The 18,347-nt window shown below is 37.7% G+C and overlaps 1 protein-coding gene across 3 annotated transcripts in view; it reads right to left on the bottom strand.

Annotated features, from left to right (window-relative positions):
• Positions 1–12,453, bottom strand: part of cntn4 (contactin 4) — a 145,805-nt gene extending 133,352 nt beyond the window's left edge. For 2 of the 3 annotated variants that reach the window (XM_064305308.1, XM_064305310.1), the window contains exon 1: positions 12,235–12,452. The gene's annotated coding sequence lies outside the window, so the exon portion shown is untranslated. Of the gene's footprint in view, positions 1–11,856 lie in introns of all 3 variants that reach the window. The other variant, XM_064305309.1, reaches the window with a different exon arrangement.
• Positions 12,454–18,347: the final 5,894 nt, after the last annotated feature.

The raw sequence follows: 18,347 nt of genomic DNA, 5'->3' as shown, positions 1-18,347 counted from the left end.
AAATATTACAGTTTATTGGATCAAACAATGTTTTCTGGTATTGATATTGCAACCAGAAAGAGTGAGGGAGAAGGAAAGAGACAAGGAGAGGAATATGCCCTAATTCTGTTGTTTTTAGGCCTGAAATGGCTCTTCATATTGGTACAGCCTTTGGATGTAGCTGCTGAGGCTAGTCAAATTTTGAAATAGTAAAAAATAGACCCAGATAAATAGAGATAGGTTTGGTACTTCACTGATATACAGGGTAATGAGTGGCCTAAGGTCTACCAGAAATAAGCCTCCTTATTTTGGATGACAGCCACTGATTTCCAGCAAGACAGAATGCCAAATTCACTTTTTTATTGTGACTAAGAGGTGTTGTTTGGACATCTGTGACTCCTTTTAATTAAATTATGGAAATTTAAAACATAAAATTAATTCAAAGTCATGTTTGCTGCTTACAGTTACTTTAGCTACTCACAAAACATAATCATGTTTTATAGCATGCATACTTTTTCCTAGATAAAATTAATAATAATTAGTACCACAGCAGTAAAACGTGTACAGTAAAACAGTCATGGAAATTTCATAATAAAAACTTTGTTACTAGGAACAAAGTTAAATATAAGAAAGAAATTTAAGATATAAAATATTTCTGGTTATCACTGTAGCTGTCTAGTTAAAATGCCCATTTGTTAAGATTAACTCATATATATTTTTCATTCATGTTAAGTTTGTTTCATTGTCGTTTGGAGAGAAATATCTTATGCAATTTTATCAATTTCTGTTAATGAAACAACACACATTTTAGTGAACTGTAAGGAAAAGAAAAAGACAGGTAATGAAAAACAAAAGTAGAGATAGTGAGAGTGCTTCCTAGAGAGTGCCTTCACTCCAGTAATTTTCCTATTCGTTATCACAGCTTTCCAGAGAAACTACACAGGAGTAGTAGCAGTGACCATGAGGGGCGGGTGCCTATGAAAAGGCCAATTACTCTGATTTACCCACGTCCCTAAACACGAGGACCGCAAAATATAAGGCAAAAGCAAATATACAGAACAAATTAGATAATTTGCAAATGTCCCAAATACATTTCATTCATTTTTTAAAATGTATTACATCATTAAATACAAACAATCACACATGCACAAACACAATTATTATGTACACTGGGCATTCTCTAAATATTCATGATAGTCCATTTATTAATTGTCCATTTCAGTGAATATCCATCAATTTGCCAGAAGTTATACACTTTCATAACAAAAGCTCTAGTTCCCTCACTTCATAATGAAGGGAGAGGAAAAAGCATTACTTCATTATTTGCATATTGAACATAACACTTCCATGAAAACATTTATAAATACATTTCCATATTCAGAGCAGGGGGTAGATTTTAGACTCAATATGAATTAAAATGGTGCTCTTGGATCCTTTTGCACAAAAAACACTTTTGTGCAATTCCTCCCAATTTAAAATGTCTCTCTCTCTCTCTCTCTCTTGAGGAACACAACCTGGCTGACTCATTCTGAATAGTCTGACTTTAATGAACACAATTAGAGCAAAAAGCCTCCCTCCCATTCCTCTGCACATGAAACACCAATAAATATCATTAGACATTGCTGCCGAGTCAATCTACCTGGTTGTTACTATATAAGAAAATTTGACCAATTAAAGCCTTTTTTCAGTTTCTGAAAGGTTCCGTGTCGTTAATGGCGCTACTGCACTTATACATAAAATTTAATGAAATTCTAATGTGTCTATCTTGACACAAAGTTACATTGTATATTGTTATTTTAGTTCAGTTATGTATTGTAAAATGTTACTGATTATTTTGGTATAAATGACATCCCTTTCCCCAGAACTTTGGGGGGTAATATCAGTTCAAAATAAGCTATCTATACTATATGAAACCTGATTGATTATTTTCGCCATCAGTGCAGTTTTACCATCTAAACACAATAATAATAAAAAACCCACAAAATGTTGTGATTGCTGAATCATTGTGTCCTTTCTCCAAACTTTACTTTAATCTCAAGTCTGTAAAATAACAACGGCTCTTGGGGCACGTAATTTTTTTTGAGAATCTGTATATTTTAACAAATGAAGGAAAATAAAAAGACCAGCTCCCAGTGAATATTTTACCCAACGGAGCAGTGTATTGCTTTCAAAAACACTTGTAAATGCGAGACGTTCCCCTTGTGGTACTGCCGTTACAAAGTGTTCTGAGGATGAAAGCACTCCCTTACCGCGCTGTCTGTTTCAGCGCTTTCTGATGAAGGAGCTCAAACCTGACCCTTACAATAACTGCACAGAACCAATGGTTGTTTACCAGCCCTAACATAAAACATTGTTAATAATTCAACAGCCCCCATGCTCCGAGATATTCACAAACTGGCTGTTCGGCTGTGCTGCTCTTATTAAGCCTTCAATTAAAAGTATTCCCAGTGGTGGGACCACACAGTACTATAGTAAAATCAGGAAGTGGCAGTAATGCAGACAAGCAATGGATGTAAAGAATACAGCATATCTGCAATTATCACCAAAATACCATTATTCAAGTGGCTAAAATATATCTTCTTAATGTTCATATTCTGCACTGGATGACACTACTGCTCTGCCACTAAAGCTTGCTTTTATATTGCACAAGCGCACATAATTGCTTCATGAGACAGTATATGACACCATAATCACGCACATTTTTCCTTTAATACATGATGTTTTTTTTTCATTAAACATCCATTAATGTCCATATACAAAAAACGCGTCACTGAAATACTGCATACACCGGTAGTGTTCAATTTGCAGTGCAGCTGCACAAACACTGCTTGACTTCATAAAATGAATTCTATTGGCACATATACTTGTAGCAATAAGGAAGGTACTCATGTACACTGCACCCATAGTTTAGTCTGTCAAGTCAACCCTTGTGGCTGTAGGTACCCCTTGATAATCCATCATGTTAAACACGGTATAACCCAGGTCTTTTAAATCTTTACATCTTTAATGCACAGCACAAAAGACTGAACCAAGAACGAAAAAAGGCACCTGGGACTCAAGTAAGTACTAAGATAATACAAGAGTCTACAGAGTGCCTTTAACATTTCCTGAACTACAGTATCTGTAGGGTGTGTTACCTGAAGAGGTCCCATCCCCAAAGACAAAAGCTGATAATAAATATTTTTTTCGAATGTGGTGTGTACTTCAGCTGTAGCTCCTTAATATGAAAGCACATCATTGGATTATGTGCTTTAATCTTTTAACAGCAGTGTGTGCTTATAAATGATGACTACTCACTGCTGCACATCATGCACAATGCAGTAGTCAACAGCTGCAGTCGCACAGCTTGAAGATGAATCTGTAAAATCAAACGGCACCACAGAGCAGCATTGAAGGTGTTCGTCATGATTTACTATCATGAGAGACAAGAGATTTGTTTTATTGAAATCCAATCAGTCCTGCAGCCACGGCAACACAATATCACAGGCTGAGGACTGATCGCTTGGAACTGACCAAACGCCCAAGGCTTTTTAAGTAAATGAAAAGCCTCTGAAAACCTAATTGCTTTTTTTTCTGCATTTTGGCCTTTTTGAAAGAAAAGCTGAAAATGTGTAATGGGACTTCTAAGATAGTGTAGCTACAAAAATCACTTTCATTTTGAATATAGAGTATCATTTATCTCCATTAAGTCTGCACTGACATATAAGTCAGTTGATACACTAAATAAAATAGTGACCTTATTTCTTTACTAAGCTTCAGCCAAAATTATTAGATTATATATGATTTAGTACATTAAAAAAAAAAAGTTACTTATTTACTACTCATTAATCTGTACACATACGGTGCTATTGCAGTATAAAAATATTCTTTAACATGCTATATACATAGTATCACATCTGCAGACATTGATGAGTAATAAATAATCAACTATACTGTTGTTAATAAATAACATTATCACAGCATTTCCATTCATTACCGTGTGTAGCTTGAACAAATGCTGTACACTTTCTTTCAGTAGTAAAGAAAGGTCCTGAGGGCTGAGTACATCAGTTTCTAGTATGACCTTTCCCTATCCCCAATATCAATCTTTTAAGAGCATTGTATTAATAGAACAGCACTTCATGCTGCTGAGGAGGTTATTCGATGACATCGACATGTTATGCTTGACCACTCCTAATTCTGAATCATAAATATGATAGACTCTGCTGTCCTGTCCAACAAAGATCAGGAAAATATTGCAAATCGAAAGGAAAAGCGTGTTAAAAAAAGGGGTCCGTGCTTTATCATCCATCTATCTCGACTCCACTTGATCCCACAGACATCCAGGCTCAACATCGCCGCCGTGATGCTGACTGGCAGCGGCTTTGCTGATCGCTTAAATGTCTTTATGTAGTGGGGGTTTCTGGAGGAGAGTAACCCTGCAATATGACATGTTTTTGTCCATTTTTCTTTATTTGAATTCACACTTTAAAACGCAATGCTATACCAATGAGCAGTGTGGAAAACATCAAATGAGAGGGTCAGCCAAAACCAAGATGGCAGGGCATGTGTTACACCTCTCAATGAACACACAATTCCTTCAAGTAGTCTGCTCCTAAATTACACACATATAACATAATACAAATCCCATCTGACAAAAACATCATTACTACACTTTCATGGTGTGTAAATGCATTATATTTTTTCTCAAATGTATGTACAGCAATGGAAAAAAGGTAAAATAAAATAAAAAGTCTCTAGTGTAATAGAGGTGGGTTGAACACTGATATTCAGAAGATGCCTACAGTAGTTGGAGCGTGCCAAAATAAATTATCTTTATAGATAAAGACCAATAGAAAACTAGGAATTACCTCAAATAGATGGATGAGAAACTTAGCCCTTATCAAGCATGGCATTTGACATTTAATGTATATCAGCACAGTCCATTTTAATTTAAAGGTAAGGCATACATACATATCCATGGGTCCATGTTAGGCTTACTGTATGTAGAGCAGCCCCAGTGGCTTTTCAAAATAAGACACTATGCTGGTGTCTACGCACCCGTCGCCAAGCCATAACATAACAGGCTTCCTCCAGCATGTTGCCTGGCTCTACCACTGAATGAGAAAACACAGTTTATGACTGCTCAGCATAGAAAAGAATCATCTTAATATGTCACACAGGTCTTTGATGTTCCTGCTTGAGCACTGCCTCACAGTGTGTGGGGTTCCCAGTCTCCCCACCCATAATGATGTTTTGAAAAATCACAGAGCTGTTTACTTCTAAAAACCAGCAGAGTGCAGCAAAAAAAAAGCCAGACACCATTCCAGAGGTGCTGAAAAACTGACACTAAGCATTTGTCTTTATTTGCAGCTCTTCAGTCTGTTTTCTTTGGAGCACTCTGTGTAGAGAGGATCTCTGCAGCAAAGCCAAACAATTCTTCACAGCTCCATTAGAAAAGGTTCCCTCCCCAGTAATATCACATCTTCGACATCGTCATTGGGACCTGCCTGATGTTTAACAGGATATCCCCGCCCGGCATTCACCCTGTCACTCTGCAGCCCCGCTGGGATCACACTCTCAGGAATTCTGTCAGGAACCGGGGAGTCTGTGGCCATGGGAACTCCAAGGGGTGCCACTGAACATATGGGTCTGAACACAGCAACACCGACTGTTCATAGCTCACACCAGAGCCCAATTTTTGGGAGATAAGAGAGTTACAATTGGTAGTGCCATGCACACTTCACCTCTCTTTATGGCTGTTCACAACAGAAGTGGGCGCAATCAACAATGCATTTAAAAACATGGCCCTGACATTTTCTGGGAGATTTATGAACACTGACTGGAGTGGAGGGCCTGGTGCCTGAACACACCTGGCAGATGGTTGGTTTTATGTTCTATGCTAATGCCCAAGGAGAGGAAGAGGCCAAAAGAACATTTTCATGAAATGGATTATAAGTATGGCAAAAAGAGGCAAGGCTGGACATGAGTATCAAACCAATCACAGCAAGGAAGGTGGCTATCTGCCATCCAATCAAGAAACACATTCCCTTTAAGAAGAATGTTATGTACAAATGATTGACAGGACATCAAATAGAGCTGCAACCTAGCCTCTAACTACAAAAGTATATCATATTTCAATTAATCTGTCTACAAGGAACAAAAGCTAAATTATTGTTTCTTCTAAAATGACAGTAATGCGCATAAATATCACTGCAATTAGGCCTACTATTATGCCTTGTTCTTGGATTGACATAGCATGGAAAACAGTAAAATAAATTTGTTAACCTCTTCAAGTCAAATATAAACAAACTATAAATTTTATAAATAAATATAAGACCGTTCACAACTGCACAAGATCTAATGTTTCAATTGATCATGCAGTTACATTGGCATTTATTGATTGAATCCTATCTTATTCAGAGTGATTTACAGATTAAATTTTACTTGCAGTCCATTTCTACTGCTGGGTATTTTACTGAAGCAATTCAGGTTTAGCACCTTGCTCAAGGGTACAACAGCGGTGCCCCAACTGGGAATCAAACCAACAACCTATGAGTTACAGGTCAGTCCGCACGCTGCACTACCATAATAAGAACTTAATATGTAATTCCAATAAGTACGTTTGGAACTTTAAAAAAAGTGTATCCAGCTAAAAAAAAGTTTTATTAAGCAGTTGTCTTACTTCCAATTATGAAAGGCTCTGTCATTCTCCATACTCATACAATAAACGTACTAAACATCACTTTAAGGCTCACATGTGTAGCATGTGTAGTACAAAGAATAGCACACATTTTCAAGTTGAAACACAACTTAATCATCATAGTGTATCTCACATTATAATTTTAAAGTAGTTGTATAGCCAGGGTAACTATGTTTGCTGAAGACAAGGCCTCAAATGCTATCTGCTTATAACACAGGGGTCACACTCCTGCTCTGCGCTGAAGTGTCTCCTATTTTAAGTTACTGTTTTGCCTAAATCTGCTATGAATAACAAAAAATCACAAACATCTAAAGTTGCTGCAGCCCTCAAAGACTTGAGTTTCACAACCATAGTTTATAAACAGTGGTGCCACCTATTTTCCATTGCACAAAACAGTTCAGAAACCGTCCGTACCCAGAACAATCTGGAACCTCAATAGTTCCCAGAATGCAATCCGTTTTCCAATTCCACTGAAATTCAGGTACTTTGACAATGATAATTTGGGCGGAAGTGATGAAAAAAGAAAATACATGTTATAGTCAAAACATTCCTGAATAGGCTAAACGGGATACTGAGAAATTCTCTCTCGACTGTGAATCACTTCAGAAAATTTGCTAAGTTAAACAGAAGGTGTAGTGAGAACAGGAATGCATGGCAACATTCCATATAAGGAGTGTGGAGGCCTTGGAGTGTGAAATCTGGCTTTGATGACCAGATTTAAAAAAATAATTTCACAGCAACATTGATTTGCAAGCACAAATATCACAGATTTTACATAAATTACAATTACATAAAGCTATGGGTTTACATTTTATGTCCAGCAGTTGTACAGCTGTGGTTATTACTGACATACAGATGGGTGACAAATAAAAAAATAAAAGGAAAAACCAACATGAAGTGTCTTAGTAAGGTGTTGGGCCACCACAACAGCTTCAATGCACCTTGGCATAGATTCTATAAGTCTCTAGAACTTTACTGGAGGGATGGAACACCATTCTTCCAAAAGATATTCCGTCATTTGGTGTTTTGACGATGGTGGTGAAGAGTGCTGTCTAACATGCCGGTCCAAAATCTCCTATAGGTGTTCAACTGGGTTGAGATCTGATGACTGAAAAAGCCATAGCATATGATTCAGATCATTTTCATATTCATCACACCATTCAGTGACCCCTCGTGCCCTGTGGATGGGGGCATTGTCATCCTGTAAGAGACCACTCCCATCAGGATAGAAATGTTTCATCATAGGATAATGGCGATCACTCAGAATAACTTTGTATTGATTTGCAGGGACACTTCCCTCTGAGGGGACAAGTGGACCCAGACCATACCAGGAAATTGCCCCCTACAGCATAACAGAGCCACCGGACCACCTCACTGATGGAGTCAAGCATTCAGGCCTGTACCATTCTCTTGGTGTAGGCCACACATGCACTAACCCACTTGTCGAGAACATGGTGAAGGATGACTCATCTGAGCACATCACTTTTTTTCACATCTCTGTAGACCAGTGCCTATGGTTTTTGCACCACCACTGAACTCTCTCTCACATTTGGCTTTGTAATGATGATTTTATGCACTGCAACCCCATTATAATATCCCTCTCTATGCAGTTGTCCATGAACAGTTCTTGATGACACAGTTTGATCACATCCTGCACTGACATTCTCAGTCACCTGAGGAACAGATGCTCTTCTGTTTTTCCTTACATATCACACTAATGCACGAGCATCACGGTTATCGAATGTGCGCTTTCAACCACAATTTCTGACCCTATTTACTGATGTCACTCCCATAGATGTAAATGCAGATGTCACTTTAGTCACTGTTTCTATTGAAACACTAGCCATTTGAGCAGTCTTTGTGACTTTGTGAGCTCCTCCCATCAGTGCCCCCAATAATTAATCCTCGTTTAAAGTCCCTTACAGTAGATCTTCTCCACTTTCCATCTTGAGTCAAAATCGAGGTCAACTGGGCCTGCTCAGCATTTTTATACATGCCACAGAGCATGATAGGATGTTAATTGCTTAATTGTATCATGCAGTACACCTATATGGAAGCATCTTCATTCATTATGTTTCTCCATTCATTTATTCAGGTTTTTCCTTTAATTTCTCACTTGTCTGTATCTAACGCACCACTTAAATATGTGCCAAATGCGTTAACGTTAGGTGACTGCAAATACATCTCTGTACACAGTGTCCATTCTTGTACTAGCCTACCTGCCAAAACAGTGATTGCAAGCAGCAGTAGTAGTGTTTTTTTCTCCAGACTGTCATTTACAATTGCAATTTTATTTCTGAGAACTATTCACGGCACGCGTCTGCTGGCAATGGAAACGGATCCAGAACCCATGCCCACAGTTTCACGACACAGTATGGCACGGTAGTGGAAAAGGGGCTTGTAGGAGTACTTGTTTACTGGGCCCCAGTGTGGTGCACTTATCCTTTATTACAAGGGCTGTGAGACTGAATCCCAGATGAGGGACTGTTTTCTGAACCGTTAGTATGGTGCTCAGGCTGCATTGGTTCAATAAATATATGGATGAATAAATGCATGATATGTACAACTATAAGCCTTGTAAACCGAGTTTGCCAAGCAAATACACAAAGTCATGGGCAACACTGCAAATTTTGTTTCTGAATTCAAGTAAAATGTCAAGATCTCTTATAATTTGGATAATGGACAAAAACAACTTAAGCAGTATCTACTAACTCTCCTGGCAGTCAATGTGACTACAAAGACTGATACAAAGTTATGTGATATGATACCAGAACATAGGGGTGAGCGTCACAGCCACCATATTGATTCATTTGGGAATTTAGGAAGCTTATTTGTGCACCTATAGATGTGCACCTTGAAGTAAACCAGTTTTATAAGAAAAAGACCTTGTCACTCCCCCTGAAAGGTGAAATGCCACTGGCTTTAACACTGTGAAGGAATAATCCCGTTTCAGCCACCTCTCAATTTTCATCAATACATTTTTTCTGCAAGGGCATATACAGTATTGTCCCTTTCAAATATTCTTTAACACATTTCTCGGAGGGTGAAAAAATGTATACATAAAATAAAAAATCTCCCAGATGACACATTTTCCCGATACTTTTACCAGCAGAAACCATCCAATGAAATTTTTATGACATGTCTCTAAATGTAACTACCCCAGAATCTTTTTAATGTCACTTCTACACTACATCATCTTTGACAGGCGGATGGGTTGCAGCACGCTTCCTGGACTCTTTTTCTGCTTCCCCATTGATGCTGAATAGCCACAACAACAGAGGAAGAGAAACACACTTTCTGCACGTAAAAAAAAAAAATTGATGATTCTGAAGATTAAAATCTAAGGCCAATTAACTAATGTATTAATAACTGAGAAAATAATTGTCTCTATGTAAAATACAAACAGGTAGGGCTGAAACAAACAAAGAGTTCCACCTATACTCTCCTTTTCTTTTTTCTGTTTTTTATTATTTGCACAGTACAGAGATTGTATTATAGTTGGTAGTTAACGCATAGCAGACTCAACTTTAAAACCAACAAAAGGCAAAAACGCCCACATCCAGTACCAACTGTAACAGACTTATCCTCTGCTTTTCAATGAATTAAATAGACACGCTGGTTTTTTTTGACACGCCAAAATGTCCTGAATCGTGTTAATGCTTCAATAAGCTTACAGATGCACATCACAGTTCAGCAATTCCCGGCAAAGGTAGAGCTGCGACTACCGCAATCATTCAATTACTAATTGTTTCTATATCAATAAGCAAACGTTTTTATCTGTTAGATTTACATTTTCAATAGGCCTGATCATATCGAGTTAATTAAGATTATTTAGTTTGTATATACATTCGCATATTTCAAAGTGAGCAATACGACAGTAGAAGGGATATTAACGATAGGCCTGTAGTTAAATACTACAGAAATTGCAAAGAGCAACTTTATACATACAAGCATTATATAATTAATTACAATAAAGCAATTACTTAAACGCACACGCCAATCAAACACCAATTTCCATAGGCTAATACAGATATGGCAGAAATTCGTCTCGTGGAAGCATCGGTTTGAGTTTAATTCCGTGCATGCAACCGCTTGAGTTTATAAATGCACCTGCTGTCACCGACCATGCTGAAAACTGAGTCACAATGCAATCTGAGACGGAAGGGCAGATACTCAGATTATTTCAATCCCCTTTCCTGCAAGCAAATGTAGTGTAGACTACGGGCAGTTCAAATGTGTAGGGTTTGATGTAAATTGCCTGCAATTGATGGCGCTGTAGTCGTTCCACAAAACAGGATAATCTTCAAGCAAATATAGAAATCAGTAAAAGTACTGCATGATCAGGAAACGGATGACGTTGAAGACTCTACATAAGAAACATTTTAAAACCACGATAATCTGGCTATTGGAAGGATCTAACAGATATGGCCGTGTATTAGTGCTCGGCTATTTCATTACCAAATCCACTCGGATTATTCGATTGGGACAGTGAGACAGGATTACCAAACATCTGCTATGATCTCGGTCGGTACAGCTGAATATGGGCACCGATCTAGCAAGATAACTCCCAATACAAACGCAACATTCCCATAGTAGCCTACTGTGTTCGAAATATATTCCAGTAGGCTACGGTTGCAATTTCCTGCACGCACACACTTAGTCTGGTAAATTCGTAGAATAAATTATAGCCTAACCTAGTCGTTTTAGACTCACGAGGCTTGTATATTACAATTGCCAAACAAATATGACTGGTTTTGTTGTCATTCGTGACAGTCCTTTAGAATAACAAGTGCTAACAGCATCATATTATGTTTATCTTGGATGAAAAACAAGTTGAATAACTTTATTTTCAAATGATTGCAATTAATAAACTCTAACAAGTAGCCTATTTGTCCGTGCCAAATGGTATCCCTATATTATCTGCGTGTAGTGACTTTTTATTAAATTAATTAGAAAAATAAGAAAGATGGATATCAGAAATAAGATCAATAAAAAAATAAAGGCATAGTAGCCTACAGCCTACTACAGCTGTGGACTGCTATTACGACAACTAATAATAATAATAATGATTATTATTATTATTATTATTATTATTATTAGTAGTAGTAGTAGTAGTAGTAGTAGTAGTACAAGCATTACATTTGTTGTTGTTATTATAACTGAAAAACAACAATCACACGATTTACTATTCTTACCTTAATGGCAGGATCTTCTCCAGCGTAGTTTACTAATTTCTGTGTAAAACGTTGCGAGACGGAGACTGAAGGGTATCGTAGGGTGTTTTAATGCATGCGTTTAGGCTATTGTGAGTACAAGGTTCGTAACTGTGTAGGTGCCGGCAGTTGAACAAGCGGTATAAGAATATCTCCCACTTTCTGTAGGCTATTGTAACTAGAGATCAGTTATGACTGCAGTTAACAGTCAGCAACGAAAACATCCAAAATCGCTCTGCTGGTTACTCACAATAACGGCAAGTCTCATTCGCTGTAAACAACGAAGATAAAGGCACGCACAGTTTTGTCAGGTTTCTTCACATGGTGTTTCTAGTAGTAGGTAAAGACGTAGCTACTTACAATGATGCATTAGTTCCCTCTACAATTCAGAGCAAAGCAGTCGTACTAGCAATCTCTCGGCGAGTCGCTGATTTCACTGTACCGACCATCCAAGCGTAACAGGCCCTTCTGGTTTGTCTGTGCAGTCGGGATATAGTGGAACTATTTTCTCAGCTGGGACTTGATACTGAACTACTAACCGCTAAACGGCGGTGTCCTCGCTGACATTAACCAGGAAGTGCTATGCCTCTCCCACATCCTAATACAGGTTTACAATTAGCGCGTGCCGTGAATCATCCGTGCCTTCCGATTTGGCAGTGGTGGGCACCTAACACAATTCGCGGTTACTTTCAGATAAATGCTTCGAAAACTCTAATGCGTTTGCTCATTAACGCATAATTACAATCAAATAAAATTAAAAAAAAAAAAAAAAAAAAAAAAAAGAAGAGCTATGCATTTCCAGAACTTGGTTCCTGCAATACACACTGTGAAACAATAGTACATACACAGCCAGTGACGTTTGTGAACAGAGATGAAATCATTACCCGATCAAATATTTATTTACTCTTAACGACCACACGACTTTGCGTCTAGCAATTGATTTTAATGCAACACTGTGAGAAATTCTTAATTAAACAAAATCGGTTGATGCTATCAATATTGTACATTTGCATTAAGGATTTGATTTAGCTGTTGAAATGAAATGTAGGGTAGTGATGATGCGTCCAGGGACCTACGAGTGAAGCTGCATGTGTTCAATTCGATAAGTGCCTTTTAGTAATATGCTCATACTGTACACACAGTATAGGATAGTAGCCTACATGTGACACCAGCTGGAACGTCTCATCTCGTGTCTGACAAGGTCTAAGAAATCATATTCAAGACCTCCCTGATTTTAAAATGCAGTCAAGTGTTTGTACTTTCAGCACTTGGCAAAGTGCGCATTGTTGTGACGGCATATGTTGCAGATCGTTCAGTGTGTGCAAATGGGAGCCTTTGGAAGAAAAGCTATAGCATTTCATGTTGGAATTTTTTCCCCCTTCCCAGCATCATTCACGCAGCAAAATGGCCACATATCTTTTCATTAATTTCATCAGATCCAGGTTATCAATTAAGTATTAGTCAATAATATGCAGCCTCCTTTTTGAGATGATTGCTATAAGGTTAAATACCATGCGCAGTGGTGCAACAGTTTTGTCAAACCTGGGAGGTGAATATGCTACATTTTGGTATCAAGTCCTATGAAAATTGAAAACAGTTGTGTCTTGTGTAAAAGTATTCCCAAAGAAACAAAGGTCAAGTTCTTTCAGGAATGTAAATCCACTAGATGGCATCAAGCTTACAAGTAAAATGCCAAGTCATGCAAGATCACTTCTTTAGAATCATTGCTTAAAACATCTTAGATAAGCAATGAACAATTAGTAGTGCCCACCCCCTGCCCCAACATAATGAGAGTACACTTCTTGAGATTTTCAAAACTATTAAATAAATTGAATTAAACAAATGACTATTCCAACTAATGAATTCAACATTTGATACCTTATTTTTTCGATTATCCACACATAAGCCTTAATTATTGTAGCCTAAGTAGAATCTAAGAAAATCTACCTCCTTTTAAAATAGTCAATGTGAAGAAAGGTGATAATTACCCTGAAAGAGAATGTAATTCCCCGCAGAGTCTAACATGGAGGAAGAACGCGAGGACCCAGAGTCAATAAGCTGTAGCTTCAAACAAGTCTTCTAGCACACAATTGTAATTATACTTTTGGATGATATGTTAAATGGAGATAAATAACCCCCCCCCACCAAAAAAAAAAAAAAAATATATATATATAAACACACACACACACACACATATATATATATATATATATATGTGTATTTAATGAGATGTTTAATATTTTAAAGATGAAGCAGCTTCAGAAGACCAGTGTCTTCACACAAATGACTGTATCTTAATGTGTTGTGGAATTTGAAAAATGAATAATTGAAGAACAATTTACATGTCAATTACATGTTTTTTTTTAAACTTTGTTTTTTTTTTGTCTTCTGGGAGTGAACACAGTGAATCCATAAGTAAAATGCAATCTAAGAGCAAATTCCTGAAAAGTGAATTCATGCATCATTCAACATCAGATAATGTAAACCTGTCCCATTTATAAACTAACTCAACTCTGCACTCTGCAACTCATTGGGGATTCAGCTATAAATATTGATTTAAAAGTATCTAATGTTAATTCTAAGATATTCAGTTAATATTGTATTTTGTCAGTTTCTCTTCAAAGGTGGTCACATTTCAAAATATGTATACCAAAAACAATAAACATTTCTGGCCTTCAAATAAATCTAATGTGTTCTCTGAAGCCAATCAGATGATGCGGTATTCCTCCATTATACTGGGGGATGCTTCTGGCAGCTTTTACTCTGCACTTGCTAATGACTGCCTTGCCAAGACATTTAACCTCCAGACTATCTGTCTTCTCACTAAGGATAGCTGATCCTCTGAACCGTGAAATGGAGCCAAGTTGTACCCCACAAAAGGTGGAATTCTGTCAGAGAAAGCAGGATAAATCAATTACAGCAATTTAACATGCCAAGCAATTGTCACTATAACTCAAACACAAATAAAAGGACTGCAGTAATATTTCTGCATTTACGTCCAACCTCCTTCCCTACTCATTAGCTTGGTAGTCGGTTCATAATTGTCTGTCCATCGTGGGTGCTAGACAAACGGTGTACATTTGTAACAAAACTAAACCACTGAGCAGAATGCTTATGGTACAAATGTGCAGATTCTTCCCTTCCTTGCACAGGTGCAGTAAAGAATGTCTGAACCTGAATGCGTTACACAGAGGCAACAGCAGTCAATACCACCTGTCAAACGCCACTCTGAACTCAGAAAATCAGAAACAGTCATAATGATGTTCATGCTTGTAAATGCATTTATTTCCACCATGGTCCTTGATCCTTGTGTGAAGGGAACATGTCCTGTGAGATGCATTCAACTCCTTTGCCAGGACAGCCTTGGGTGGTATCTGGTAGATAGTGTCGACTGTTTGTAAATATGGCATCTCTTGTTCAGTCACTGTCAGTGTGATGTCTGAAGCTCACTATTCTGTAAGAATGAAGTCAAACTGCATGTGATGTACAAATGTAGACAGGACAAATCCTTAAGTAAAGCGTAAAGCTATTGTATGAACCAGAAAAACAGTACAGCAGTTTATTTGGAAAAGGATTATTAACATCAGCTAACAAGGTTTCATCAGTCACATTAAAGCCTCTTCCAAATTCAGCCTCTTGTGTTTATCACTTATATTACCTTATCATCCATGGCAGCAGGATTGTTTCTAGAAACTGATGGAATTTCCTTTAGAGTTATAATCAAGTTAAAAACTCTATTCATATACTGCTGTTTAACTGACTGCTTGTTGACAAAGCAATCGGGAAGGTTCTCTGTTGGTGGGTCTGGTCGTAATCTTTGATACACACCCCCACTCAAAGCACAGGCAGCATATTATCATTCTGTAAGTGTACTTAAACTGGGGAAATACCCATGAAAATTAAACTGAAATTCTGTGTGGGAAAATATGAAAATGTGTGCATAAATCTAATACGAATAAACCCAGCTGTTACTCCTGTCAAGTATCAGCCTACCTCTAAGCATGCCTTTGAGTTGTACATTTTACAGGGATTATGCCGTGCATTTACTCATCTGCTGGGAATTTAATTTTCTCATGTCATGTGCTCCTGTGTGAGGGAATTATGTCTTGATAAACCTAATGACATTCTGTTTTGCGATGTCAATTATAAAATCGCATGTGTCCAAGCTAATTAAACAAGGACATGCATGGGTAGGAAAAAAAACCCACAGGGAAAATGACTGATTTGGATTCTTCACTAGGACCAGTGAAACCTGATTCAGGCGTGAAGGGTATACCTCGCTGTAACAATGCCCACCAATAATACCCTGTTGGGTAAAACAGAATTTATTGAAAGGTTTCTTGTTACGGATTACACTAAAATTACAAACCAGTGTACATTAAGTTTGCTCATTTCTTTTTCTTGGGTTCATGGTAGAAATTGCTTTAAACTGCACATAAACAGAATCAGTAAATAGCATTAATTTTCTTCAATGGGATATTCTGTTTAAAAATTCATTGAATTTACTACCCCCCACATTAGAATGGTAAGCTGCTGGTATAATTGTGAAACATTAAAGCCACATGCCTCCTCTGTCCTTCACTTTTATTTCCTAGCAGCTGTTTTGTGTTGTTAAGCATCTGTCAATGGATGTAACCCCTGAATACTGATAGACTTCCTGGCTTTAATGTCTCATTTGTACTCAGGCCTTACGAATCGCATTCCAGCACCATGTTTTGGCCTGACCTCTTCCCCTTCCTGAACTCCTGAAAGAATTGTACACAAAAATGATTGCCTTTCAATTATCCTGTCTGTTGTTGAAAAAACAAATGCTGTAGCCTGTCACGTTATACAATTAAAAAAAATATATATTTATATGACAAATCCTTTCATGCCAATCTCTTTCTTACAAGACACCAGTTATTTTATTTTTTTTGCCACCATACTTTTCTTTGTATTAATGTATTAATTCAGGAAAATATTATTGGCAAAATGTGTGCCATGGTGCAGCTCCTGAGAGCACTGCAGTCCTCGGTAAACTGGTTTTAGATTTGAGGCACTTTTATGAGGTATATGCCACACCAGGTTCGCTCTGTTCAACAACTGGAATGGGATGGAAGAGAGAGGGTGGTGCACCTGCCTAATGAGGACGGGCTCAGTGGGAAGGCTGTGTTCAAGTGCTCCAGTGAATTATTCCCGTCTTGGCTTGGCTGTCACCTTGTTTGGGTGAAAGTATGAGGAGCTGTGTAGCGGATTTAATGAGAGCAGCACTTTGCTCTCAAACTGAGATTTTTTTTATTGCTCTTCAACCAAATTGTTATGTACTCTACTGGGTCCTTGTGTTGACATCTTTAGTATGTCTACTTTCATTTTTTTCTTGATAACTACTGAACACAGAACATGGATCCTCATGCTATAAACATATATATTTAACAACATCTCATAATTAGCTCCAATTGTGAGAATAAAAGATGAAAAGAGGGCAAAGAAGAAGAAGAAGAAGAAGAAGTCAACAGAGATTCTCTTCTGAATCTCTTCCTGTGTGCAACATATAAAGGCTGCTGTTGGAGGCAATAAACTGAAAAGGCAGTTAAATCTCTATTTATCCCTGGATGGAAGAAATCACCTCATTTTATGGGCAGTGTCTCAATGTAGGAAATTAGTTCTTGAAAAAGTCATTAGCAAGTTGCTTGCTTTATAGGGTGACAGGGCCTTCTGTGACCAATATTACAGACTTCCCTCAAGACAAGTAGAAGATTTTCCTTGGCAGATGTCCAAATAGAAATACTGTAGAAGCATAGATGAAAACCTTGCACTCCTTGATACTGTTGGCCATCTTTAAATCAAAGACCATTCATCTGCCATATGCTTGTGTTTTAGGGCTGCTAGGATCCAGCTTGCTTCGTATGCATCTGTTCGCTCTCACTTGTAATCACAAATTGTACAAAAATGCTGTACATGGCATATACACATTACATTACACCAAACATATATGGAGAGGCGTGCAGAAGCAAATGTTATTGGTGCAAATGTTATTGGTGGGGTATGCCGCAGTTCCTGCCAAGCATGTGTGAACCAGAAGTCCGTACAAAATAATGGCATACAACCTCTGGCAAGACACATTGGAGGAAATTGCAATAAACCTCAAGGGTTTAAACCTAGAGATTCAATAACCAAACAATCTACCTTTATTAGAACTGAAACAGCTGCTCTTTCTTCCACAGAAAGCACATGAGCATTCATTCTTTCTAATAGAAAATAGAGGCCTAGTAATCTAAAATCAGCCCACTAAGACAATTGGAACTGGTTTATTTTGTTCACTGTACAAAAAAATCTCTTGCCTCAGATGCAGAGGAATATAAAAACTTACCAATGAAAACCATATACAAAAGAAACTATAAATAGAGACTAATAGGTAAAACCTGTGTGCGTGTGTGTGTGTGTGTGAGAGAGAGAGAGAATGTGTACATTCCTGTTTTGAGATGAGTCTCATC

Source organism: Anguilla rostrata, chromosome 13 (assembly GCF_018555375.3).
Source record: "Anguilla rostrata isolate EN2019 chromosome 13, ASM1855537v3, whole genome shotgun sequence".
In the NCBI taxonomy this organism is placed as follows: domain Eukaryota; kingdom Metazoa; phylum Chordata; class Actinopteri; order Anguilliformes; family Anguillidae; genus Anguilla; species Anguilla rostrata.
Note: the sequence above shows the minus strand (reverse complement) of the source record. Positions and strands in the feature narration are given on the sequence as shown.